Genomic DNA, 26901 nt, shown 5'->3' with positions numbered 1-26901 from the left:
TTAATATGTTCACGACTAAGGAGGAATTCAATATAGAAAAATGTCTCTGGAGACTTTAATTGAAACGAGGTAGAGTTAGATCACAATCCACAGGATCACGGAGGAGGGATATCCATGTCAGCCTAAGGTTTCCAGAAAGTGTTCCCAAATGAGAAAACTCCTAATGAACCAAGTTCTTTAGGACACAGTAATGTGATGTCGGGTGGGAGAAAGACTATTTCAAATGAAAAAAAAAAATAGCAAGGAATGGTGACATAAATAGCCTAGCATTTTTGAAAAACCACAAGTTATTTGGTCTGATGATACCCAAAGGATGAGTAAGACTTAGCTGGGGAAAACGTGGAGGGAAGAGTATTTTAGGCAGAGAAAACAGTGTGTGGGAAGACCCTGGGGAAAGGAGGAACCAGAGGCACATTTGCAGACCTGAAGGGAAGCATTGTGGCTGGAGTATCCTGAGGAGCTGGAGAGGGAACGCAGGTCAGATTGGGTGGCTGGGAGGGGCTGGATCATGCAGCGACTTGTGGGCAAGTTAAAGACTGTATTTTGTCCTTAGTTCACAGAGAAGCTATTAAGGGTTTTACAGAGGGATGATATTTTTAAATGATTACATTGGGCACCATGTGGAAGACAGATTATGAGGAGAGAAGCATGACCACAGAGAAAACAAAAGTGAGGCTTTATTTGCCCAGGCAAGATATGACAGTGATTTGGGCTAGGTTTGTGGTCTTGGTGTTGAAGACAGACAGATATATGATAGGAATGACAAAATGTAAGGGGATTTGGGTGGCAAGGATCAATTTATTTTACAGCTATAGGGAAATACGGAATTTTAAGGTTTTAAGCTGGGATGTGACTTGATCTGACTATTCTATGAGAACCACGTAGAAGACTGAAAGAGCAAAGGCAGTCTGGATTTTTTAAAAATAAGTCAATGAGAAAGAGAAAGAGAGGATATGATGACAGAAAATATATTAAGAAGATAGAATATTCAGCTCTCGGTGAGTGACAAGTAGGAACAACGGAGGGTGGAATGTCAGATGAGCAGATCTCTGGCTGAGGTACTAGATGGAGGGTTGTGACTTTAACTGATGTAGAAACTGCAGGAGGAGACAGGAGATTTGGGTAATAAATAATATATGAATTTCCAGATGTGCTCAGTTTGTAGTGGTACCTGGGGGACATCCCAGAGCATGTAGAGATGGTTCTGGGGCTTGGGAGGAAGGTCTGGATGAGTCAGTCAGTCAGCAAGGTGTAGGTGGTATTTGAAGCCACAGGTTTGGATGATAGTTCTAGAAGCATATTTCAAACAGTTAGGATTCTAAACCTGTTTTGTTGTTGTTATTTTGCCCAATATCCTGGAAACTTAAGGCATATGCCCCTCATCAGCAGTTCTTCCCTCCTGCCATGGTTTTGAGTGTGGCCACAAGATCACCCCAGTGTATGTGAGGGGGGCAGCAACACCACCAAAACAAAATAGACACATTTTTCATAGTCTCCATCTCACCCCCAAGTTATTGAGCCACTAATGTAGATTCGTAAATGCAGGCATCCCTGAGCAACACCAAAACTGCCTAAAATAGTATCCTCACACAGTGGGCTCTCAAAAAATCATGTGCTGAAAAGAGACCAGAACCATAGAAAATGCCAAGAGAGGCTAAGATAGAAAATGGTTGACGAGGAAGAAGGGAAACTAGGAAAGATGATACCAAAGAAACCAAAAGAAGAGATAAAAACAAGATAAAAACTGTCAAAAATATGTGGGTGAGTTTATCACACTTTCTTTTTTTAGTGGGATATGTTCTTTTCTTGTTATAGCATGGTTGGTTTATACCTTTGTGTTAGTTTCAGGTGTACAGCAAAGTGATATTGAGTTATACAAGAGTGTGTGTGTGTGTGTATATATATATATATATATATATATATATATTCTTTTTCAGATTCTTTTCCCTTATAGGTTATTATAAAATATTGAGTATAGTTCCCTGTGCTATATGGTAGGTCCTTGTTGATTATCTATTTTATATATGCTAGTGTGTATATGTTAATCCCAAATTCCCAGTTTATCCCTACTCCCTTTCCTCTTTGGTAACCATAAGTTTGTTTTCTCTGTCAGTGAGTCTATTTCTGTTTTGTAAATAAGTTTATTTCTGTCATTTTTAGATTCCACATATAAGTGATATCATATGGTATTTGTCTTTCTCTGTCTGGCTTACTTCACTTAGTATGATAATCTCTAGGTCCATCCATGTTGCTGCAAATGACATTACTTCATTCTTTTTAATGGCTGAGTAATATTCCATTGTCTATATGTACCACATCTTATTTATCCATTCCTCTATTGATAGACGTTTAGGTTGCTTCCACGTCTTGGCTACTGTAAATAGTGATTCAGTGAACTTCAGTGCTTCAGTGAACATAGGGGTGCATGTGTATTTTTGAATTATGGTTTTCTGTGGATATACACTCAGGAGTGGGATTGCTGGATCACTTAGTAACTCTATTTTTAGCTTTTTAAGGAATCTCTATACTGTTCTCCATAGTGGTTGTACCAATTTACATTCCCACCAAGAGTGTAGGAGGGTTCCCTCTCTCCACACCCTCTCCAGCATTTATTGTTTGTACACTTCTTAATGATGGCCATTCTGACCGGTGTGAGGTGGTACCTCATTGTAGTTTTGATTTGCAATTCTCTAATAATTAGCGATGCTGAGCATGTTTTCATGTGCCTATTGGCCATCTGTATGTCTTATTTGAAGAAATGTGTATTTAGATCTTCTGCTCATACTCTATTTTAACTAATTATTTTTATTGAAGTATAGTTGATTTAGAATGTTGCATTAGTTTCAGGTGTACAGCAAAGTGATTCAGTTATATATATTCTTTTTCAGATGTTTTTGCATTATAGGTTATTACAAGACATTGAATACAGTTCCCTGTGCTATACAGTAGGTCCTTGTTGTTTATCTGTTTTATATATAGTAGTTTGTATCTGTTAATCCCAACCTCCTAATTTATCCCTCCCCCCCAACTTTCCCCTTTGGTAACCATAAGTTTGTTTTCTATAATATATCTGCAAGTCTATTTCTGTTTTATCACACTCTGTTTTAGTTGTCTCTCTCTTTTCCCTAATTTAAATAGATCTCAGGCTTTTGTCCACCAAAACTAATAATAAGCACTAGGGCAACCATTTCTGAGCTGTATCATAAATGAGGCAAATTTAGGATGAACCATGTTTCCCAGTAAGATGGCCTTCCTTGAACACCACCCCTTTACCCATCACTCAAAACAAATATCAGAAAGCCAGGGAATGAAAATGATTTCACTCCAGGGATAACTTATTGGTAATAGTAAACCACTACCAAACATTTTTTTAAAATGAAGCGTTAGTAACAAATTGTGTAAGACAAACCACACAAACAATCACAATATTACAATACACAAGTGTGGGGAGATGTTGAGACTGGGGATCGCTTAACTGGGCTGGGAGCTTGTTTGAACTTTTGTCTTCTGAGCACCTGGCCTATGGTAGGCGTTCAATAAATGTCCAACAAAGTACAGCAAACTGAATTTCCAAACTGAGGAACCGGAGTTTTCTTTACCTTCTGCTTTCAGGAATGCTTCTGATCTGGTATATCTTCCCTCTGGCTGGCCACCACCTACTCACTCTCAACACCTTTGCTTAGGCATCACCTCCAAAGCCTTCCTCCAGCCTCTGAGCCCTCTCTTTCCCCCTGGATTGCCCCCTCCTCACCATCATCTCAGGGCTGAGTTAGATGCCCCTTGTGCGAACGGCTAAGCAATGGAGTTTCTCAAGGGAGAACAATTTCACATCCCTCCTTTGTGACATCTAGCAATGCCTAGAGACATTTTTGGTTGTCAAAATTTGGTAGGGAGGCGGTGCCACTGGCATCTGTTGTGCAGAGGCACCAGGGATGCTGCTAAACAGCTACAATGCACAGGACACTCCCCAACAACTAAAAATTATCCAACTTAAAATGCCAGTAATACTACGGCAGAGAAGCTCTATGCTAAAGCATTCTTTGTGTGTATCTGTCCTTATACTTACCATGTTGTATTATAGTTCTTTGTTTGTATCTATACTTTATACCCTTTAGAGAAAGAAACTTTTATCCACTTTATTCAAATTTTCTGGCACCACAGATCACAATGTTGCACTTACAAACCAAGGGTCATGAATTAATTTGTTGCTGGAACCTTTTGTTTATTTCTAGTGTCTGGCCTCAAACCTAAAACGTGAATGACTGAATATATGCTAGTTAATTCTTGACTACTTCAAATTCATCTCTCGTCTTCCAGCCCATTCACATGATTTGGAGAAATTCGCCAGCTTGTTATCTTAGTATTTCAAATTAGAATCTGTTGTTGTGTGTGATGTGGAGTTTTTATTCCTTACAATTATGCATAAAATTTTAGAAGTAAAGTTTTTCTAAGCATTAATCCTGGGGATACCATACCACTCACATTTCTCCATTATATAAAGTATCTCTTTCTTTCCTCCACTGGCTTCCATCTTTGCTAAGGCTCCCTAGGCATGGCAAAATAGGCCGCAGGACTTATGGTAATTCTATCGCCCAACAGTTCTCACTGGAGACAGATTTTTGAAAGCCTCAAATCCATTTCCAACTAGGACCCCTTGTTCTCCCTTATCTGAATTTTATTTACCTACTCCATGAACTGACAGAGGTTAGTTTGGTGTAATTTCCTTTTACAGAGAGCCGCTGATGCCTATTCCTCTGTTAGTTTTGTGTTTAAATGTTCAGTGGATTTGTTTTCTGTTCCTTTTTCAGCTGGTAAGTTGTGAGGCCCTCTCAAGGGATAACATTAGCTCCTCTGAACAATCTGGACAAGAGATATCAACCCACCAGGCAGGGAACGCTGGCAGTAGGGCTCCTGGGAAATGAGCATGTGTCTGATTTCCCACAGAGCTCATCTAACGCTGCACCCCAAGGTATACATATTCCCCTCAACTCGGTGTCTCTGCTGCTAAGGTTAGCATGATATTTACTACTACTCTGTCTTTAAGAAAAGGAAGGATGTGGCACAGTAGCACAAACAAGGACTTTGGAGTCCAAAAGACCTGCCTTTGAGACTCAGCATTGTTATTTTCTTGGTTCTGTGACCAGGAACATTCTTAACCCCATTTTCCTTATCTGTAAGCAGGAGGTAATATCTACTTCAGATGCTTAAGGAATTAACACATGCAAATATTTAGCAAGGGATCTGACTTATACCAGGTATTCAATAAATTAGAGCCCCTCCTTTTCCCAATAACTTAGTTATAGATTATCACATAACAGTGAATTAGAGAGTTCAAGTATAAGAGCTACTCCAAAATCCTTTTTCTAATAACAGAGCAATGAGTGCATTGAATCACAGCAACAAATTTGATCCTCTGCATGAAAGACACAAAATGTAGTGAAAGCCACAGTGTGGCTTTTCTTGGGCGACTTCATCTGTGGTCATAGAGCTCCATGGACCCCTCTGATAAAGTATCCCCAGGCAGCTCTCTGTTGGATGGGCAACACACTAGGCTTCTAATCTTCTCAATTTTCATGTGGCTGCCTCTTTTCTCTCAATCTCAAGGACCATAGATTCCAGCTGGTTAATACACTGCATACTGTGCAGTAGATGCTATTTTAAATTAAGGGACTATATGAGACCATGCAAGAAGCATATAAAAACCATTTGACTTCTTTGACATTTCCATACTTTTCTGCATAAATACTTAGAGGACACCTTCCCAATCTCCCCAGTGGTCTGTCACAGCTAATCTCAAGGGAAATACAAAACACAGCAGCCAAGTCCCAAGAAATACGATAAAAGCAAGTGACTCAGAACCTCAGGTGGCCCCATCCTGCATGTTTTCTTTTCCACAGGATTTTGTGCCTGGGTGATCACTTTTCCTTCAGTAAGGGGTAAATTGTATCTTAGCTGCTGCTTTTGCATATTCGGGACGCCACAGATCTTTGATTGCCGAGACATTGCGTGTTGCATACAGAGCTGGCTTTAATGACGTGTTCACGGGAAATTAATCTGCCTCGTCAGGGAATTGACACTCATCTCAGCTGCTCTGGAAATGGGAGTTGCTGATTTGTTTGCCAAGTGGATGGCTTCTCTGAGATCAGCATTTAAATGCTGCATTGTTAGTAATAATAATATGCTAAAGCTCTTCAAACACTCAAATATGTTTCTCCTAAAGCCTGACAAATGCTTTCAATCTTCGATGGTCTGTATTTTAAGTAGGATCTTAGCTCTGGGAACTTAAAAACTTTTTTTCATGATGGCAACTTAGACCTGTCTTCTCAGTTGATCTCATACCATTTTTATATAAATTAAATGCCTAAAACTCATTTAAGAGGAAAACATTCAGAGGCCCTTTGCATTCCTGTATCCACTCTTGTGAGTTTCTCTTTCAAAAAAACATTGACTGTTTCTCAAACATCACTAAGAACATGTAGATTTAAAAAGATAATGAATGAGCCAAGTTGAGGAAATCCCTCCTATCCTTTGTGCTCAATTCCCAAAGTAAGAGACGATTGTATGTTTGGATTTGTAACAAACAGACACGACTTATAAACGTTTAGACATTTGCTTATGGCAGTATGTGTGTGTGTGTGAAAACAAATGTAGCAAGTCCAATTCTTAGCCCACAACTCAAAGGCATATGAAGTAGAACTTCCTTTCCTGCTCTGTCACTGAATTCACTTTCTATTTTTAACCTTAGTTGTCCTCAGTTTTCATTTTGGTTCTAGTTCTTTAAGAGGAGATCAAAGGTTGAGAGTGGGGGATGTCTGATCTGTTCACTGGTTTTAAAATTGCTTATCCACTGTATTACGTATCCACTGTCACATCCTCATGCCCTCTGGTCCTTCATCCAGGACTTGTATTGTCCCTTTTAAGGCTGTAAGGCTGACTTGATTGGTCCCTCATTCCTAACCTCAAGGCCTGGTGGGCTTTTGCCCTTGCCATTTTGGTGCCTCTCCTTAGTGCATGAGCATCATTTTCTTGCTCCCAGATAACACTAGCCATGGAAATTCTGTGGAATTATCACCCTATTAACTTGTAGGTCACCCTTGAGTGTGTGTATGACTGCCCTTGCTCTGTCTTTTGTAACAGGTTGCAGGGGCATAGTTTCTGCTCCTGTTGGCTCTGCAAAACTACCTAGGATTCTGCATTTCTGCAATGGGTGTTGGACTCGCACCAAATGGAGAAAGAAGTTTCTCACAAATCCAGCAGTTTACTCTCTCCTGGCTTCCTTCTAACGAGCTTCCCACACCAATCTGGGAAAAGTAAAATTTGTCTCTAGACAGGGAGCTCTACTCTGAGTTCTTCAGAGGTGTTTTGAATCTGTTGTTTGGGCCACACCTCCCCTGGAAGCTTTTGCTTTTGGCAATAAAAAGGTAGAGATGGCTCTTTTTCCCTCCACTTGTATTATATTAAATCTCTTCCCTAAGGCATTGAGAGCTTAATGTCCTGAGTACTCAAATTGGAGAAAGGTTAAGTAATATAAGGAAACACAGGTATAAAACCTTGGTTCATATTTCCAAATATTGTCACACTTCACTAAATATTACTGTTTTAACTATGTGTCATGCTAAGTATTAACAAGATTTTAAGAGAGCTTTATATTTTATAGAATACCTTATTTTTAGCATATATATGATTCAGCAATCCCACTCCTGGGTATATATCCAAAAACAAAACCACTAATTCAAAAACATACATGCACCCCAATGTTCACAGCAACATTGTTTACAATAGCCAAAATATGGAAGCAACCCAAGTGTCCATTGACAGATGAATGGATAAGGAAGATGTGGTATACACACACACACACGTGCACACACAATGGAATATTAGTCATAGCTAGTGGGAAGCAGCTGCATTGCACGGGGAGATCAGCTTGGTGCTTTGTGACCACCTAGAGGGGTGGGATAGGGAGGGTGGGAGGGAGACGCAAGAGGGAGCGGATATGGAGAAATATGTTTATGTAAAGCTGATTCACTTTGTTATACGGCAGAAACTAGCACACCACTGTAAACAATTATACTCCAATAAAGGTGTTAAAAAAAAAGTTTTGACCTTTGCAACAACGTTGATGAACCCAGAGAGTATTATGCTTAGTGAAATAAGTCAGAGGAAGACAAATATTGTTTCATCACTTATATACGGAAACTAAAAAATAAAACAAACAAATGTATATAACAAAACGATATATAAAGAAAACAAACTAGTCGATACCAGTGAGGAGAGGGAAGAGGGGAGGGGCAAATAGCGGTATGAGATTAAGAGATACAAGCTACTGTGTACAAAATAAACAACAAGAATATATTGTACAGCACAGGGAAATACAGTCATTATTTTGTAATAACTTTAAATGAAGTATAATCTATAAAAATATTGAATCACTATGCTGTATACCTGAAACTAATATAATGTTGTAAATCAACTACACTTCAATTAAAAAACAACACAAAGCATAGAGCGAGGTACCCTAAGGAAGCATAGACATCTAAAAAAAGTCAGTATTTAGATACCTATCGGTAAAGGGAATCCTAAATATATATGTCTCTTAGGTCTTTATTCCAAATGACCTTGAAATTTTCTGACTCTGAAAATCAATTTTCCCAAATTAGGTCTCTTGTAAACGAGTCTCTGCAAATAACAAGCAGAAAGATGAAGAAGGAATAAAAGGATATAAATCGGACAAAGACCAAATTATATTTGGCTGCTTAGATTTCAGCACTGATTTTACTTTATTTTTCCAACTATGGTAAATATCATGAGACCCTATCAACACTTACAAGCACGTAGTATGTCTTTTTATATCCTGTTTTCTCTGATTTTATATCCTATAATCATCTTCATCAACTGCCCTTTACCAGATATTTGTTCCTCTTAGAATCCTTCCTTCCTCAGGCTAAGTTAGTTATCTCTTTCCTTAGGCTTTCCAAGTACCTTGTCTCACTATTAGAATGAATCACAAGTTGCAGTTATTTCAATAGATGTCAATTTTCTCTTTTTCTCTACTATAGTCTGTTTATAATTTTTTTACTATTTTTTACTTTTGTATCCCTGATGCCCAGCGTAGCATTTGGATGTTCATTAAATGTTAAGTGTAGGGGAAAAGGCAGGTAAAGAGTAAACTGTGTCCTGGTAGAGCTGGGCCTTAAAGTTCATTCATTCATTCAATTAGTGAATCAGTCATCCAAAAATACTCCTTGATCACCTACTATACACTAAGCACTGCCTAGGCATTAGCTTTAGTACAGTGAACAGAAGAGAAAAATTCCCCATTCAGCTTACTTTCTAATAGAGGATGAAGACAATAAAAAACACATACGTAGAGAAAATATCAGGTTGTGATCAGTGGTCTGAAGGAAATAAAGCAGAGAAAGAGAGGGACCCCAGATTGGGAGGGTATTGTCTTTTACAGAGAGCAGTTCCAAAATATCTGACCACCTCAAATAAGGTTATATTTGGGCAAAGATCTAAAAGGATATGTGAAACAGATGATGAAGATATCAGGGCTGGAGGGGAGGAGGGACCATTCCATGCAGGGGAAACAATAAATGCAAAGTTTCTGAGGCAAAATGGTACCCACTGTGTTTAAGGAACAGTACTGAGGCAGTGTAGGTAAAGAAGCGTGATGGCAGCTAATTAGGTCTGAAAAGTCTTTTCTGCAGGTATTTTTAGTCCATGACAAAGGTTTTGGATTTTATTCTAAGTGTCATGGGATTTCATTAGAAGGTTTTGGAACATAAGATTGATATGATATTAAATCATGATTGACATGACTTTAGTGTTTAAAGTATCACTGTGAACACTGTGTAGAAAAGCCTGTATGGGAGCAGCGGTGACTGCGGGAGCACTGGCTAGGAGGCTACTGCGGTAGTGCAGGAGAGAGCTGCTGAGGGCTTAGACCCAGGCTGTGAGAAGTGGACTGATTCTGGATTCATCTAGAAGACAGAGAACACAGGATTTCCTAATGGAATGGAATGGATGGTGAGATGTATATCTGAATTAAAGATTCCTTTGGGATTTGGGGCTTGACAAACTTGGTAAGTGGTCCTGCTCCGTCCTATGAAGAGAACACCGAGGAAAGAGCTAGTTTGGGGGTGTAAGGAAGGGAGATGAAGCAAGAGTTCTGCTCTAGACATTGTTGGGGAGGAAAAGCTTTCCTTGACCCTCTAAGCGTCCTGGGCCGGGTCCGAAAATTAAACTGACAAAGACAGATTAACAGGAGAAAAGCATATGCATTGTATTAAATTTTTATATACATGGGAGTTTTCACAAGACAGTGAAGACCTGAAGAAGTGACCACAGCAGGAAGCTTTTATACCTTTCAGACAAACAAACAATCCATTTGTGAAGAATTGACAAGACTAAGGCATTTGGGTGAGGGGTAGTAAGTGGTGAAGTGGTAGCTAGGAAGATGAAGGTTAGTTTAACAAGGTTTGCTAATCTTGTGAAAGCAAGATTTTTCAGCCCGCAATGCCCTGTCTCTGGTGATAAGAATGTGTTCCCTCTTCCAGATACAGGGACGGTATCTTTCACGTGGGAGTTTCATGACCTATTTCAGAGAAGAGGAGAGGGGGGAACAGGTCAGAGTGCCCTTCCTGCTTCTGCCTTTTAGAAAATTCCTGCGGTTTAAGGTATTTAATATGTCAAGGTGCCCTATTTGGGGTAGCATGTCCTGAGCCCTATCAACATGTTTACTTTGAGGTGTCTATTTGACATACAGGTGGAAGTGTGGAGTAGGTGGTAAAAATGAGAGTCAGCAGTGTAGGAGAGAATGTGACACTGGGGATGTGAATCTGGAAGTCAAGAAAATGGGTGAGATTAGAGAGAGAGAGAGAGAGAGGGAGGGAGGGAGAGGGGAGAGAGGGAGGGAGAGGGGAGAGAGGAAGGGAAGGGAGAGAGATGGAGGGAGGGGGGAGAGAGAGAGGGAGGGGGAGAGAGAGGGATCCGAGGATTGAGGCCTGGGCACTTCAAAGTTTAGTCAAAATAAGTCGAAGAGAAGAGGATGGAGAAAAAGTGTTGCCCCTCCATCTCTGAAGTCCAGGTAGCTAAAGTATGTCGGAGTTTTTAGACGGTGGTCATCTGGGTCACACGATGCTGAAAGGCAGGAGAGGATAAGGACTGAGAATTATGGATTGACTTTGGCAATAAGGTGGCCATTGAAGACACTAACATAAACAGTTTCAACAGAGTAGTGGGGACTAAAGTCGTTGGAGTGTGTTCAGGAGAATTGAAGGAGCAGTGGAAACAGTCAGTATGTACAGTTCTTTATAGGAGATTTACTATTAAGATTATTATATTTTTAAGTTTTAATCTTGAAGTGACAGTTGATGCCTAAGATGCTGCAAAAGTATTACAGAGATCCTGTGTTCCCTTCACCCAGCTTTACGGTAATATTAAAGGGTTTAAAATAAGATGTATCACATTTTTGTGTTCTTGTGGGAATTATCCAGTGTATCGGGGAAACTGGATGATATAGGATAAATGGAGGTAATTGTATCTGTAAAGCCCTTTAGTAGGTGAAGGAATAAGAACTAGTACACAAATGGAAAAGTTGGACTCAACTATGGTAAATATCATGAGCCCCTATCAACCCTTACAAGCATGTAGAATGCCTTTTTATATCCTGTTTTCTCTGATTTTATATCCTATAATCATCTTCATCAACTGCCCTTTGCCAAATGTTTGTTTCTCTTAGAATCCTTCCTTCCTCAGGCTAAGTTAGTTATCTCTTTCCTTAGGCTTTCCAAGTACCTTGTCTCACTGTTAGAATGAATCACAAGTTACATTTATTTCAATAAATGTCAATTTTCTCTTTTTCTCTACTATAGTCTGTTTATAAATTTTTTACTGTTTTTTTTTTTTACTTTTGTATCGCTGATGCCCAGCATAGCATTTGGATGTTCATTAAATGTTAAGTGTGGGGGAAAAGGCAGGTAAAGAGTAAACTGTACATACTTATTACATATTTATTGGTGGAAACTCATATGAATTTTCATCAGATTGCTCCTATTTTCTCCTGAAATAAGAATTTGAACATGTGAAGATATGATAAGGTGTTGCTTGGTTGGAGATAATGGGAAAGAGTCACCTTGAAGAGGGCCTATCTCTGGATTAAGAAAATGCAGTAGGATCACGGTTAACCCTAAGGCCTCTATAAGGTTTGTGGTCACCATATGAAAGTGAGACTAATCAGTCTCATAGTTTGTTTTTCTTCAGTTATATTCAATTACTCGGGTGAAGGTGAAGAACAAACAGATAGTTGAATTTTAGCCAGGGTTGGCGTTTCAACCAGAAAGTAGGACAAAGAGAGACAGGGGTAAGATAATCAGAGATGTGTTTTAAGGAGTGATTTCTATGATGGATCACGGAATCTAAACTGAGTAAGGAAGGAAGAGAGGATATAAGGTAAATAATTGTCAATGGCCTGGAAATCCCAGCAGAGTCAAACGTTTTTGTAGTTTAGATACTGGAGTGAATGTGCTTGAAGCGCAGGCAGTAGAAGTCAGAGAGGGGAATACTGGAGATTGTGGAATCAGTGCAGGTGTTGGATAATAAGCATGGAAGGAAAAATCTGAGGTGAAGAATCACCAAGGTTATGATAGTGGTAGTTTTGGAGAGAGCAGCCATAAACCAGATCGTAAAAGATTTGAGGAAAGTGGGGGGGGGACCCAGACATCTGTGCATGACAAGCCAGAACCACCAGCCCATACGATGCTTTTGTTTTTCTTTTTTTAGAAAAAAACAAACACCCCAGCACCCCCTCTGGACAGACACTGCCATGCAGGTCAACTTGGAAGTGAATGGTTCCTTTGAGCCCCTTAGAAACAGGAACCTCACTCAACAGGATGCATCCCTGAGCCAGGGCTTCTGGCTTAGCAAGAAGAGGTCCGGTTTTCCCGTCAGATTGGAAGTTACTGTGCAGGCACTCCTGTGCCCCTGCACAATCTGGCTGGAGTAGATGAAGAAAATTCAAAGTCTCTGGGCATTTTGCAGAAAAAGGAAGAAGCAACCTTCCAGAAGCAGTGACTAAGAATAAGAACACTAACTTCCTTCCCCCAACTCAACTGTATGTGAGTGTGAAAGGAAAGGAATCATTTTCTGTGGAATCAGTATCCTCAGGGAGTATCCACGCTCCAGTAGAAGAAGGTAAACTTACTTTCACAGACCCATCGTGATGAGCGTATAGGGATTTTACCCGTGAAAAGTAATGTGTCTCATAGGCACAATGGAGGGGTCTGAGGATGAGACTGAATCTTGGGCTTCTTGTCAGGATTAAAATAATTTTGGATGAAGAGAATAATAGGATTAATCCTGATTGCATCTTGAGATGAGATGAATAATCAATTCTAATTATTACCTCCTTTCATCAAGAATTCTGGGACTTCCTTGGTGGTGCAGTGGTTAAGAATCCGCCTGCCAATGCAGGGGACACGGGTTTGAGTCCTGGTCTGGGAAGATACCACATGCCACGGAGCAACAAAGCCTGTGCACCTCAAATACTGAGCCTGTGCTCTAGAACCTGCGAGCCACAACTACTGAGCCCATGTGCTGCAACTATTGAAGTCCGTGTGCCGAGAGCCCGTGCTCTGCAACAAGAGAAGCTACCGCAAAGAGAAGACCGTGCACCACAACGAAGAGTAGCCCCCGCTCGTTGCAACTAGAGAAAGCCTGCACGCAGCAACAAAGACCCAATGCAGCCATAAATAAACAAACAAACAAACAAACAGATAAATAACTTTAAAAGAAAAATAATTCTGTGGCATTCTTGATGAAGTGGAAATGCTGGTGGAGTGAAAATATGGTTGACCCAAATGGGCTACATTTGCCCACCTTTGACTGACTTGGCTGAGTTTAGTGTGGAAGCTGCAAGAGGGACTTAAACAGAGAATTAAGGGTGCACCAGAATATGAATCACTACTACGCTTAAAGAAATCTCATTTATTCTGAATAAATTGATATAGAATTTGTCTTATTTTGATCTGAGCTGAACTAGAGCTTACTATTTTATGCTATTTGAAGATAAGGTTTGCTCAGCAAATTATTAATACAAATGATATTGCAGATGTTTAACTTACTTAGAAGTACTCTTTCCGTGACATTTGCACATAAATGTGTTAAACTGACACTATTAATTACAAATGGGTCATTTAATGTGTTATAAATATATATATGAGTGCATTTTCACACAGTAAAATCCTATTTATGATAAATACTCTCCCAAAGTGTGTCTCTATAAATATAAAAATGCATGTTTATTCTAGCTGGAAGTGTTTTCAATTTTGTCTCAACAACAGAAATCTTAATTTTCTGCCCAGTTTTACAATCACAGATAGCTAGTAGCATCTAGTCCTGCTTCCTTTCTTACTTAATTCTAATGAACCCCTAAATCTTTAATTTAGTAATGGCCTATTAACCTATAAGTTACCTCCAGACCTCTTCAAAGAAGTATGCAGTTTGGAGTAGTATCAAAAAACCCTACAATGGAAATTAGCCCTGATTCTGCTATTAACTAACTATCAAACCTCCATGAAATCACTTTACTTCATAAAACATCAGTTACTTTCAGAGATTGAACCAGACGAGCTTTTGAAGTTCCTGTCAACTCTGAAGTCCATGACCATTATTAAGTCTTAAATTAACAATGACCCAACTTTGCAAATGTGGCATGTAGAGAAAGTCTCCCTAAATTTAATAATTGAAATTCATAAGCATCCATTTATTTAATATCATGTCAATAATGCTTACTAAAAAGTGGATGATACAGAAAGACCATACCATATTCTATATCAAACAGAACTTTTAAAATAACATTTTTCTAGAGATTGTCATACTAAGTGAAGTAAGTTAGAGAAAGACAAATATCATACGGTATCACTTATATGTGGAATCTAAAATAATGATACAAATGAACTTATTTACAAAACAGAAATAGACTCACAGACATAGAAAACACACTTAAGATTACCAAAATGGAAAGTGGGGGGAGGGATAAACTGGGAATTTGGGATTAACAGATACAAACTACCGTGTATAAAACAGCTAAACAACAAGGACCTGCTGTATACCACAGGGAACTATATTCGACATCTTGTAATAACCTATAATGGAAAAGAATCTGAAAAATTATATATAACTGAATCACTTTGCTGTATACCTAAAAAACTGTAAATCAACTACATTTCCATAAAAAAATAACATCTTTCTAATTGAAAAATAAAGGCATATTGGCTATTGAAAAGTTGCAAAATAAAACTAAAGACAACAAAAATTTCACTACCAATCCCCACAATCATTATTTTTTATATACATGCTTCTTTTCTCCTTTCTATGAGTACATATTAATAAACTATTATGCAAATGAACATACAGATTTATAAATTATTTTATTTCCCTCATAATTGTGTCATTAAAAGTATGTATTTCTAAAAGATAATTTTAACTTTCACCTCTAGTCTTGATGGAGTAACTGTTACCAGATTTGCCTGCTAGGAAATGATTGGAAAACTGGACTAAATATTCTAAAAAATTAATAAACAGAAACCTCAGTTAAATAGAGTTGGGAGACCAGAAGGGGAAGCTCTCACACCCTGTGACAAGAGCAGAGCCCAACAGGAAGAAGGAAGACTTCTTACTTGCAAGGACTCAGCCAATGAAAAGCCATGGACTACTTGTTTACTATAGCCCTCCCGACTTCCTTTTTCTCTCTACAAAAGCAATCTCCTTAACCTTGTCAAGTGGGGTCTTGCAGGTGGCTTACCATGTTTGCAGATCCCAAATTGCAATTCTCTGCTGATCCCGAATAAACCAATCTTTGCTGGAAAAATATCTGAGAGTCTAATTGTTTCAGGTCAACAATATGAAACAATTGTTTACAGGCATTGAACAATAAGCAGCCCAAGTGTGTGATTACTAAGCTGGGAGGAAAAACAAGCCCTAATATTACCCTGGCTTTCTGGCTGGAGGCACTTTCCAATGCAATGCAAGGAAGCATGATCTAAGCAGAGCACGTTGCATATACCAGAGTAATGAGTGTGTGGGGAGGCCAACATGGCTGGCATTTAAAAGGCAGAGCACCAGAAAGGAAAGCGGTACATAAAAAAGAAAATCCAAAATCACATGGAGGAAACTCTTAAGTCTTTGGACAAATACTAAATAGAGGTTTTAAAAAGGTAAAGCCCCTAATAGGGCTAAACTATCTTTAAAGACTACTATAGAACCTTCATAATAGAGCTTAAAAATAAGCCTCAAAAATTTTGGGTGACCCACAATAAGTTACATGCCTACCAAACAAACAAAATCTATCTAGATCTTTAAAAGAGAACAACATACAGATCTTCAACAATATAACCTTCATAATGTCAACCATCTAATCCAAAACTGCTAGACATGTGAGAAAAATCAGTCATTAGAAACAGACCCAAGTATAATGAAATAAATGTTTATAAATTTCAAGGATTTAAAAGAAATTTAACATAATTAGGAGGAAAATGAAAGATTTAAAATAACCAAATGAAACTTCTAGAGCTGAAAAAAAATAATGTGAAGTAAAAAATATTCTGGATGGGATTACTAGGAGATTAGATATTTCAAAAGAAAAGATCAGTTAACTTAAAGACTTTATAATAGAAATTATCCAAACTGAAGCAGGGGGGGAATAAAAAACTGGAAAAAATAACGAATAGAGTGTTGGTGAGCTCTGGAACAATATCAAGTGTTCTAATATAAGTTGCTTCCCATATCAGGAATAAAAGATAGGACATCACTACAGATCCTATGGATATGTAAAGATAAGAGATTTTATGACCAAATTTATGCCAATAAATTTGACAACTTAGATAAAATAAATGGATTTCTTGAGAGATACAAATTACCCAAACTGAAAGATTAAAAAATAAAATTTCTGACTAGCTTCATACCTAAGAAAAAAATTGAATTCATAATATAAACCTTCTCTCAAAATAACTTCTGGTCCAGGTTGGAATCACTGGTGAATTTATCAAACATTTAAGTAATAAATTCTACAAATCCTTCTGCAACCCTTTCAGAGAGTAGAGGAGAAGGAAACATTTCTCAACCCTCTATATCCCAGTATTAAAATCAGAGAAAGATATTAAAAGAAAAGAAAATTAGAGGTCAACATCCTTCCTGAACACAGTTGCATAAATCCTTAATAAAATATTAGCAATACAATTTATGGTATCAAGATCAGATGGAATTTATCCCATTAATGCAATATTAACATTAAAAAATAGCCATACATCAATAATTAATGTATTTTATCACCTTATCTGAATAAATGCAAAATATAAATAAATAAAAACAAACAAAAATTAATGTAATTCTTTACATTTAACAGAATAAACAGGAAACATAACCATCTCAATGGATATAGGGACATTTGACAAAATTTAACATCCATTTAAGACAATATCCCTTGGTAAACTAGATAGAGAAAGGAATTACATCAACCTCATAAGGAGTATCTATAAAAATCAAGAGACAACCCATATTTAAAGATGAAACTCTAATATTAAGAAAAATAAGAATGCTGTCCCTCACAACTGCTATTTAACATTGCACTGGATGACCCTGTACAGTAAGATAAGAAAAATAAAAAGCTTTCAGACTGGAAAGAAAGTAGTACAACTCTCATTATTTACATATAGCATGATCATGTATGTAGAAAATCCCAAGAAATCTTCATAAGGGCTATTGTAACTAATAACTGAATTTTGCAAGGTCACAGCTTATATGGTCAATAAACAAAAGCCATTTTTCTGTATCCTATCAACAAACAAAAAATTGAATGTATACAATAATTCCATGTACAATAGAGTCAAAAACATACAATTCTTAATGATAAATTAAGAAAGAAGTAAAAGAACTCTACACTGAAAACTATAAAACACTGTTGAGAGGAGTTAAAGAAATCCTAAAGAAGTGGCGAGCTGTATCATGGTTAGACATTGGGAGATTATATTACTAAGGTACAGTTTCTCCAAATTAATCCTTAGATTCAATATAATTTCAGTTTTTTTTTTGTAGAATCAACTGGAAGGACCTCAAATAGCTTAAACAATTTTTAAAAAGAAAAGGAACATATTTGGAGGATTTACACTTCTGATTTTATTATTTATAATAAAGTTACAGTAAGAAAAACAGTGTGGTATTGGTGTAAGATAAAGTATAGCTCAATGGATCAGAGTAGAGAGTACTGAAATAAATTGATACTTATATTGATTTTCAACAAAGTTGCCAAGGTAATTTAATGGAGAAAAGAATAGGTCATTTCAACAAATGAAGCTGGAGCAACTACTAATTCACACGGAGAAAAAATCTTTGGCCCTTACCTCATGCCTTCACAAAACTAACTAGAATAGACCACAGACCTCAATGTGAAAGCTGAAACCATAAAATTTTTAAAAAGAAACATAGGATAAAATCTTTATAATTTTGGAGTAGGCACAGCTTTCTTGGGACACAAAATGATTACTATAAACAAATGATAAATTGGTCATCATCACAATGAAAAACTTCTCCTTTTAGAAATTCACTGTTAAGACAAGGACAATACAAACCATAGACCAGAAGAAAACATTTATAGTAGATATAGCTCAAAAAGGACTTAAATTGAGACTATGGAGAGAACTCTTACAACTCAATAATAAGAAAACAAACAACCAAATTAATAAAATTTATCAAATGAGATACTACTACATATATAATGTTATTTAAAGAACTATCCTTTGTATGTAGAGTGACCAGACACAATTTCCCTGAGATCTTACAAGTTACTATTTGTTGCTTTTTTTTTTTAATATCCTGGTTTTAATAAATAATATTGCAATCCTATTTACAACATTTTAAAAACTTTTTTAGAACATGATGGTCTATTGTTTCTTTTTAAAATAGTTCAGTATAAACAGTATGTATAGATGTATGTTTTCTTTAATCTGTACCCTAGCTGAGGATCTGTATACATTGTTAGCGTATAAAGTACCCTAATCCAGAATCGACACAAGAAGGTGCATAATTTGCTCTTGGTAATCAAGAATCCACAACACAGAGGAGTCTAGGGCAACTCTTTTAAATATGAATGACTGAAAGAGAAGCCTTGTTAATTAAAGGATATTAGAAATAATTGGTCAACTGAGCAGTATTCAAGACATGTCACTGCCTGGGAAGATTGTGTAGGTATCTACATTTTTGCATGAAAAAAATATAAGAATAGCAAGTACAGGAACCTAGCACCTTTAAAGAAAACTGGTTTTGGCTCCTTCCACCGAAGAGAGGACGGACAAGAAAAGGTCCACTGGTCCTGCCAAAAGCATCATGTTGCTTCTGCCTTGGAGTAATCTTTGTTGCCAAGTGCTTATTGGAATGCCTGAAAAGCCAGAAAGCAGAGGGCTTTGCCCACCTCCTGGAACTGGCCTTATGATTGTTTGGGAGGCTGTTTACTAATAAATGTTTGCATTCATAGCAAATTGATCCTTAGACTTTGGATTCGTAACATCATAGCAGGTGGTAAGGGTGTGGGCAAGGGGGCACATACTCCCTACTTGCTTCCAATTATCACAGATTACTGACATTTATCAAAGGACCTACAACTGTGAAAGGCCAAATTGGCTTAGAGTTTCAACATGAGATTTTTTCAAATTCTATCAAATTCTTGAAAAGGAATAGATATGTGTATATGTATAACTGAATCACCCTGCTTTACACCTGAAACTAACACAACATTGTTAGTCAACTATACTCCAATACAAACTAAAAAATTATTAAAAATCTAAAAAAACCCAAGATTAAAAAAAAATGAAATTGAGAAAGTAGATAGATTTTGTTTTTGTTTTTGCTGGTTTTATTTTGATTATCTTATTCTACAGTTCAAAATAAAAAGTGGTCAAAATTTTGTCTGATTCATTTGTATTTTCTTTAATTTTAGTTTATTCATAAGTGGATAGATTTCATCCTTGTAGATTAGTAGAATAGAAACCAGTGGTCTAAAATGTCCATAAAACTAGAAAGGAGGGGAACATAGTAAAATATCAGCAAGATCTGGTGAATGAAAGACTATTGGCGAAGGTAAAGTTTCTGTGTCATGAATTAAATACTAGTCTTAAATTTTATAGACTGTGTGATTATGTCACTGGATAAGATGATAAATTGAAGAAGAGAAACTGGGTTGGAAAGGCACAAGTATTCATTAATTAAATGTTAATATGTACACTCAAGGCAATGGCGAGTTGTTCAACTGAAAAGTATAGAAGTACTAGAGCTTAAGTGAGTGTCAAGAATGTAATTTATTTGTTAAAAAATTATTACTGAGGTCTTGCCACATGTTAAAGTAAGAAACTGGGTGTACATTGATGAAAAAACAGATGTAGTCCCCACCTGCATAGAGTTTATAATTTGAGGTTAATAGTCTAGGATAAGCACTTACTAATGACTACTTCAAGAATGTGTCAAACATTACAGAAAAGTCAAAGTAAAAATTAAGATTGAAAATGTACCAAATTTGGCAAAAATGCAGTCATAAGTGAGTGCTGAGAAAGCAGTTTTATCAGAATGATGGGAACAGGAGCAAGATTACAGAAGGTTGATATCCACCTGCAAACGTGGCAACTGCCCAGCACTTTCCCGGAGCTGAAGTTCCCCAAGAAGTCAGCTTAGTATCCCGTCCTTGGGAACTCTAGGATAAAAGAGACTGGATCAACAGATGGAGACTTTCCTACTGTCCTTCTGTCCCTGAAATTTCAGTTACGGTGAGATTTTATAAATGTTCTGTACCAACTCAGAGGATGTCTCAGGAACCTAAGTGACCAACATGCTTCGAAGTCCCTGGACCCAGGAGCTGAGGTGTCCACTGGACATTTCCCATGAGAAACTCTGATATGAAGTGCAGAGTTTGAGGCCTCTGTACGTGAAACTAGATGAACCATGAAAGAGAAGGTTCTTTGGTTCCTTGCTTGGGATACACCAGTCACCAGCCTCGCTGCTCGTCTGATAGTGTTTGAAGGCTGATTTGTTAAAGACTGGGAGTGTTTCTACAGACTCAGAAGATAAGGCCTCAAAGAAGGGGGAGGAAAAAATCAAACCAAAGAGATTATTCATCGCATAATTTGTACCTGAAGTGATTATTCAAAAGAAATTCAGAGCCGGGTGGATGAAAGGCTCTAGGTGCTGCAGCCAGGAGGCAGTGCTGTGTATCTGAGGTGGGAGAGCCAACTTCAGGGCACTGGTCCACAAGAGACCTCCCAGCTCCACATATTAAATGGAAAAAATCTCCCAGAGATCTCCATCTCAACACAAGAACGCAGCTTCACTCAACAACCAGCAAGCTACAGTGCTGGACACCCTATGCCAAACAACTAGCAAGACAGGAACACAAAAACACCCATTAGCAGAGAGGCTGCCTAAAATCATAATAAGTCCACAGACACCCCAAAATATACCACCAGATGTGGAACTGCCCACCAGAAAGACAAGATCCAGCTTCATCCACCAGAGCACAGGCACTAGTCCCCTCCACCAGGAAGCCTACACAACCCACTGAAACAACCTTAACCAGTGGGGACAGACACCAATAACAACGGGAATTACGAACGTGCAGACTGCAAAAAGGAGACACCTTTTTGCAGTCAGATAAGCCAAATGAGAAGACAGAAAAACACACAGCAGATGAAGGAGCAAGATAAAAACCCACCAGACCTAACAAATGAAGATGAAATAGGCAGTCTACCTGAAAAGGAATTCAGAATAATGATAGTAAAGATGATCTAAAATCTTGGAGGGCTTCCATGGTGGCACAGTGGTTGAGAGTCTGCCTGCAGATGCAGGGGACACAGGTTCGTGCCCCGGTCTGGGAAGATCCCAATGCCATGGAGCGGCTAGGCACAAGAGCCATGGCCACTGAGCCTACGCATCTGGAGCCTGTGCTCCATAACGGGAGAGGCCACAACAGTGAGAGGCATGCATACCTCAAAAAAAAAAAAAAGAAAAAGAAAAAAGAAAATCTTGGAAATAGAATAGACAAAATGCAAGAAATATTTAACAAGGACCTAGAAGAACTAAAGATGAAACAAGCAATGATGAGCAACACAATAAATGAAATCAAAAATACTCTAGATGGGATCAATAGAAGAATAACTGAGGCAGAAGACCGGATAAGTGACCTGGAAGATAAAATAGTGGAAATAACTACTGCAGAGCAGAAGAAAGAAAAAAGAATGAAAAGAACTGAGGACAGTCTCAAAGACTTCTGGGACAACATTAAATGCACCAACATTTGAATTATAGGGGTTCCAAAAGAAGAAGAGAAAAAGAAAGGGATGGAGAAAATATTTCAAGAGATTATAGTTGAAAATATCTCTAATATGGGAAAGGAAATAGTTAATCAAGTTCAGTAAGCACAGAGTCCCATACAGGATAAATACAAGGAGAAATATGCCAAGACACATATTAATCAAACTGTCAAAAATTAAATACAAAGAAAACATATTAAAAACAGCAAGGGGAAAACAACAAATAACACACAAGTGAATCCCCATAAGGTTAACAGCTGATCTTTCAGCAGAAACTCTGCAAGCCAGAAGGGAGTGGCAGGACATATTTAAAGTGATGAAGGAGAAAACCAGCAACCAAGATTACTCTAAACAACAAGGATCTCATTCAGATTTGATGGAGAAATTAAAACCTTTACAGACAAGAAAAAGCTGAGAGAGTTCAGCACCACCAAACCAGCTTTACAACAAATGCTAAAGGAACTTCTCTAGGCAAGAAACACAAGAGAAGGAAAAGACCTACAATAACGAACCCAAAACAATTCAGAAAATGGGAATAGGAACATACATGTTGATAATTACCTTAAATGTAAATGGATTAAATGCTCCCACCAAAAGACACAGATTGGCTGAAAGGATACAAAAACAAGACCCATATATATGCTGTCTACAGGAGAACCACTTCAGACCTAGAGACACATACAGATTGAAAGTAAAGGGATGGAAAATGATATTCCATGCAAATGGAAATCAAAGGAAAGCTGGAGTAGCAATTATCATATCAGACAAAATAGACTTTAAAATAAAGACTATTAGAAGAGACAAAGAAGAACACTACATAATGATAAAGGAATCAATCCAAGAAGCAGACATAACAATTGTAAATATTTATGCACCCAACATAGGAGGACCTCAATACATAAGGCAAATACTAACAGCCATAAAAGGGGAAATCAACAGTAACACATTCATAGGAGGGGACTTTAACACCCCACTTTCACCAATGGACAGATCATCCAAAATGTAAATAAATAAGGAAACACAAGCTTTAAATAATACATTAAACAAGATGGACTTAATTGATTTTATAGGACATTCCATCCAAAAACAACAGAATACACATTTTTCTCAAGTTCTCATGGAATATTCTCCAGGATAGATCATATCTTGGGTCACAAATAAAACCTTGGTAAATTTAAGAAAATTGAAATTGTATCAAGTATCTTTTCTGACCACAACATTATGAGACTAGATATCAATTACAGGAAAAGATCTGTAAAAAATACAAACACGGAGGCTAAACAATACACTACTTAATAAAGAAGTGATCACTGAAGAAATCAAAGGGGAAATCAAAAAATATCTAGAAACAAATGACAATGGAGACACAATGACCAAAAACCTATGGGATGCAACAAAAGAAGTTCTAAGAGGGAAGTTTATAACAATACAATCCTACCTTAAGAAACAGGAAAAATCTCGAATAAACAACCTAATTTTGCACGTAAAGCAATTAGAGAAAGAAGAACACCCCCCCCCCAAAGTTAGCAGAAGGATAGAAATTGTAAAAATCAGATCAGAAATAAATGAAAAAGAAATGAAGGAAATGATAGCAAAGATCAATAAAACTAAAAGCTGGTTCTTTGAGAAGATAAACAAAATTGATAAACCATTACCCAGACTCATCAAGCAAAAAAGGAAGAAGACTCAAATCAATAGAATTAGAAATGAAAAAGGAGAAGTAACAACTGACAATGCAGGAATACAAAAGATCATGAGAGATTACTAAACCAACTCTATGCCAATAAAATGGACCACCTGGAAGAAATGGAGAAAATTCTTAGAAATGCACAACCTGCCAAGACTGAATCAGGAAGAAATAGAAAATATGAACAGACCAATCACAAGCACTGAAACTGAAACTGTGATTAAAAATCATCAAACAAACAGAAGCCCAGGACCACATGGTTTCACAGGCTAATTCTATCAAACTTTAAGAGAAGAGCTAACACCGATCCTTCTCAAACTCTTAGCAGAGGGAGGAACACTCCCAAACTCATTCTACGATGCCACCATCACCTTGGCCAAAAGCAGACAAGGATGTCACAAAGAAAGAAAACTACACGCAAATATCACTGATGAACATAGATGCAAAATTCCTCAACAAAATACTAGCAAATAGAATCCAACAGCACATTAAATGGATCATAAACCATGATCAAGTGGGGATTATTCCAGGAATGCAAGGATTCTTCAGTATATGCAAATCAATAAACGTGATACACCATATTAAATAATTGAAGGAGAAAAACCATATGATCATCTCAATAGATGCAGAGAAAGCTTTCGACAAAATTCAACACCCATTTATGATAAAAACCCTGCAGAAAATAGGCATAGAGGGAAATTTCCTCAACATAATAAAGGCCATATATGACAAACCCATAGCAAAAATCATCCTCAATGGTGAAAAACTGAAAAGTATTTTCACTAAGATCAGGAACAAGAAAAGGTTGCCCCCTCTCACCACTTTTATTCAACATAATTTTGGAAGTTTTAGCCACAGCAATCAGAGAAGAACAGGAAATAAAAGGAATCCAAATTGGAAAAGAAGTAAAGCTGTCACTCTTTGCAGATGACATGATACTATACATAGAGAATCCTAAACATGCTACCAGAAAACTACTAGGGCTAATCAATTAATTTGGTAAAGTAGCAGGATACAAAATTAATGCACAGAAATCTCTGGCATTCCTATACACTAATGATGAATAATCTGAAAGTGAAATCAAGAAAACACTCCCATTTATCACTGCAACAAAAAGAATAAAATATCTTGGAATAAACCTACCTAAGGAGACAAAAGACCTGTATACATAAAATTATAAGACACTGATGAAAGAAATTAAAGATGATACAAATAGATGGAGAGATATACCATGTTCTTGTATTGGAAGAATCAACATTGTGAAAATGACTCTACTACCCAAAGCAATTTACAGATTCAATGCAATCCCTATCAAACTACTACTGGCATTGTTCACAGAACTAGAACAAAAAATTTCACAATTTGTATGTAAACACAAAAGACCCCGAATAGCCAAAGCAATCTTGAGAATGAAAAACGGAGCCGGAGGAATCAGGCTCCCTGACTTCAGACTATACTACAAAGCTACAGTAATCAAGACAGTATGGTACTGGCACAAAAACAGAAAGATAGATCAATGGAACAGGATAGAAAGCCCAGAGATAAACCCACGCACAAGTGGTCACCTTATCTTTGATAATGGAGGCAGGAATGTACAGTGGAGAAAGGACAGCCTCTTCAATAAGTAGTGCTGGAGAAAACTGGACAGGGACATGTAAAAGTATGAGAATAGATCACTCCCTAACACCATACACAAAAATAAGCTCAAAATGGATTAAAGACCTAAATGTAAGGTCAGAAACTATCAAATTCTTAGAGGAAAACATAGGCAGAACACTCTATGACTTAAATCACGCAAGATCCTTTTGGACCCACCTCCTAGAGAAATGGAAATAAAAACAAAAATAAACACATGGGACCTAATGAAACTTCAAAGCTTTTGCACAGCAAAGGAAACCATAAACAAGACCAAAAGACAACCCTCAGAATGGGAGAAAATATTCGCAAATGAAGCAACTGACAAAGGATTAATCTCCAAAATTTATAAGCAGTTCATGCAACTCAATAACAAAAAAAACAAAAAACCCAATCCAAAAATGGGCAGAAGACCTAAAGAGACATTTCTCCAAAGAAGATATACAGACTGCCAACAAACACATGAAAGAATGCTCAACATCATTAATCATTAGAGAAATGCAAATCAAAACTACAATGAGATATCATCTCACACCTGTCAGAATGGCCATCAAAAAATCTAAAAGCAATAAATGCTGGAGAGGATGTGGAGAAAAGGGAACACTCTTGCACTGCTGTGTGAATTGGTACAGCCAATATGGAGAACACTATGGAGGTTCCTTAGAAAACTACAAATAGAACTGCCATATGACCCAGCAATCCCACTACTGGGCATATACCCTGAGAAAACCATAATTCAAAAAGAATCATGTAGCAAAATGTTCATTGCAGCTCTATTTACAATAGCCCAGAAATGGAAAAAACCTAAGTGTCTGTCGTCGGATGAATGGATAAAGAAGATGTGACACATATATACCATGGAATATTACTCAGCCATAAATAAAAAACGAAATTGAGCTATTTGTAATGAGGTGGATAGTCCTAGAATCTGTCATACAGAGTGAAGTCAGAAAGAGAAAGACAAACACCATATGCTAACACATATATATGGAATTTAAGAAAAGTCATGAAGAACCTTGGGGTAAGACAGGAATAAAGACACAGACCTACTAGAGAATGGAGTTGAGGATATGGGGAGGGGGAAGAGTAAGCTGTGACAAAGACAGAGATATGGACATATATACACTACCAAACGTAAAATCGAAAGCCAGTGGGAAGAAGCCACATAGCACAGGGAAATCAGCTGGGTGCATTGTGACCACCTAGAAGGGTGGGATATGGAGGGTGGGAGGG

General features: G+C 37.5%; 1 long non-coding RNA gene across 1 annotated transcript; it reads left to right on the top strand.

Moving 5' to 3' along the window:
* The first annotated feature begins 355 nt into the window (after positions 1-355).
* On the top strand, positions 356-15868 carry LOC309800239. Its single transcript, XR_014293420.1, has 2 exons — positions 356-477; positions 12781-15868. It is a non-coding gene; the product is annotated as an uncharacterized lncRNA (long non-coding RNA).
* The last annotated feature ends 11033 nt before the right edge of the window (positions 15869-26901 follow it).

This window comes from Mesoplodon mirus, assembly GCF_964341445.2.
Source record: "Mesoplodon mirus genome assembly, chromosome: 3".
In the NCBI taxonomy this organism is placed as follows: Eukaryota; Metazoa; Chordata; class Mammalia; order Artiodactyla; family Ziphiidae; genus Mesoplodon; species Mesoplodon mirus.
The sequence above is the reverse complement of the archived record's forward strand: the minus strand, read 5'-3'. Positions and strand labels throughout refer to the sequence as shown.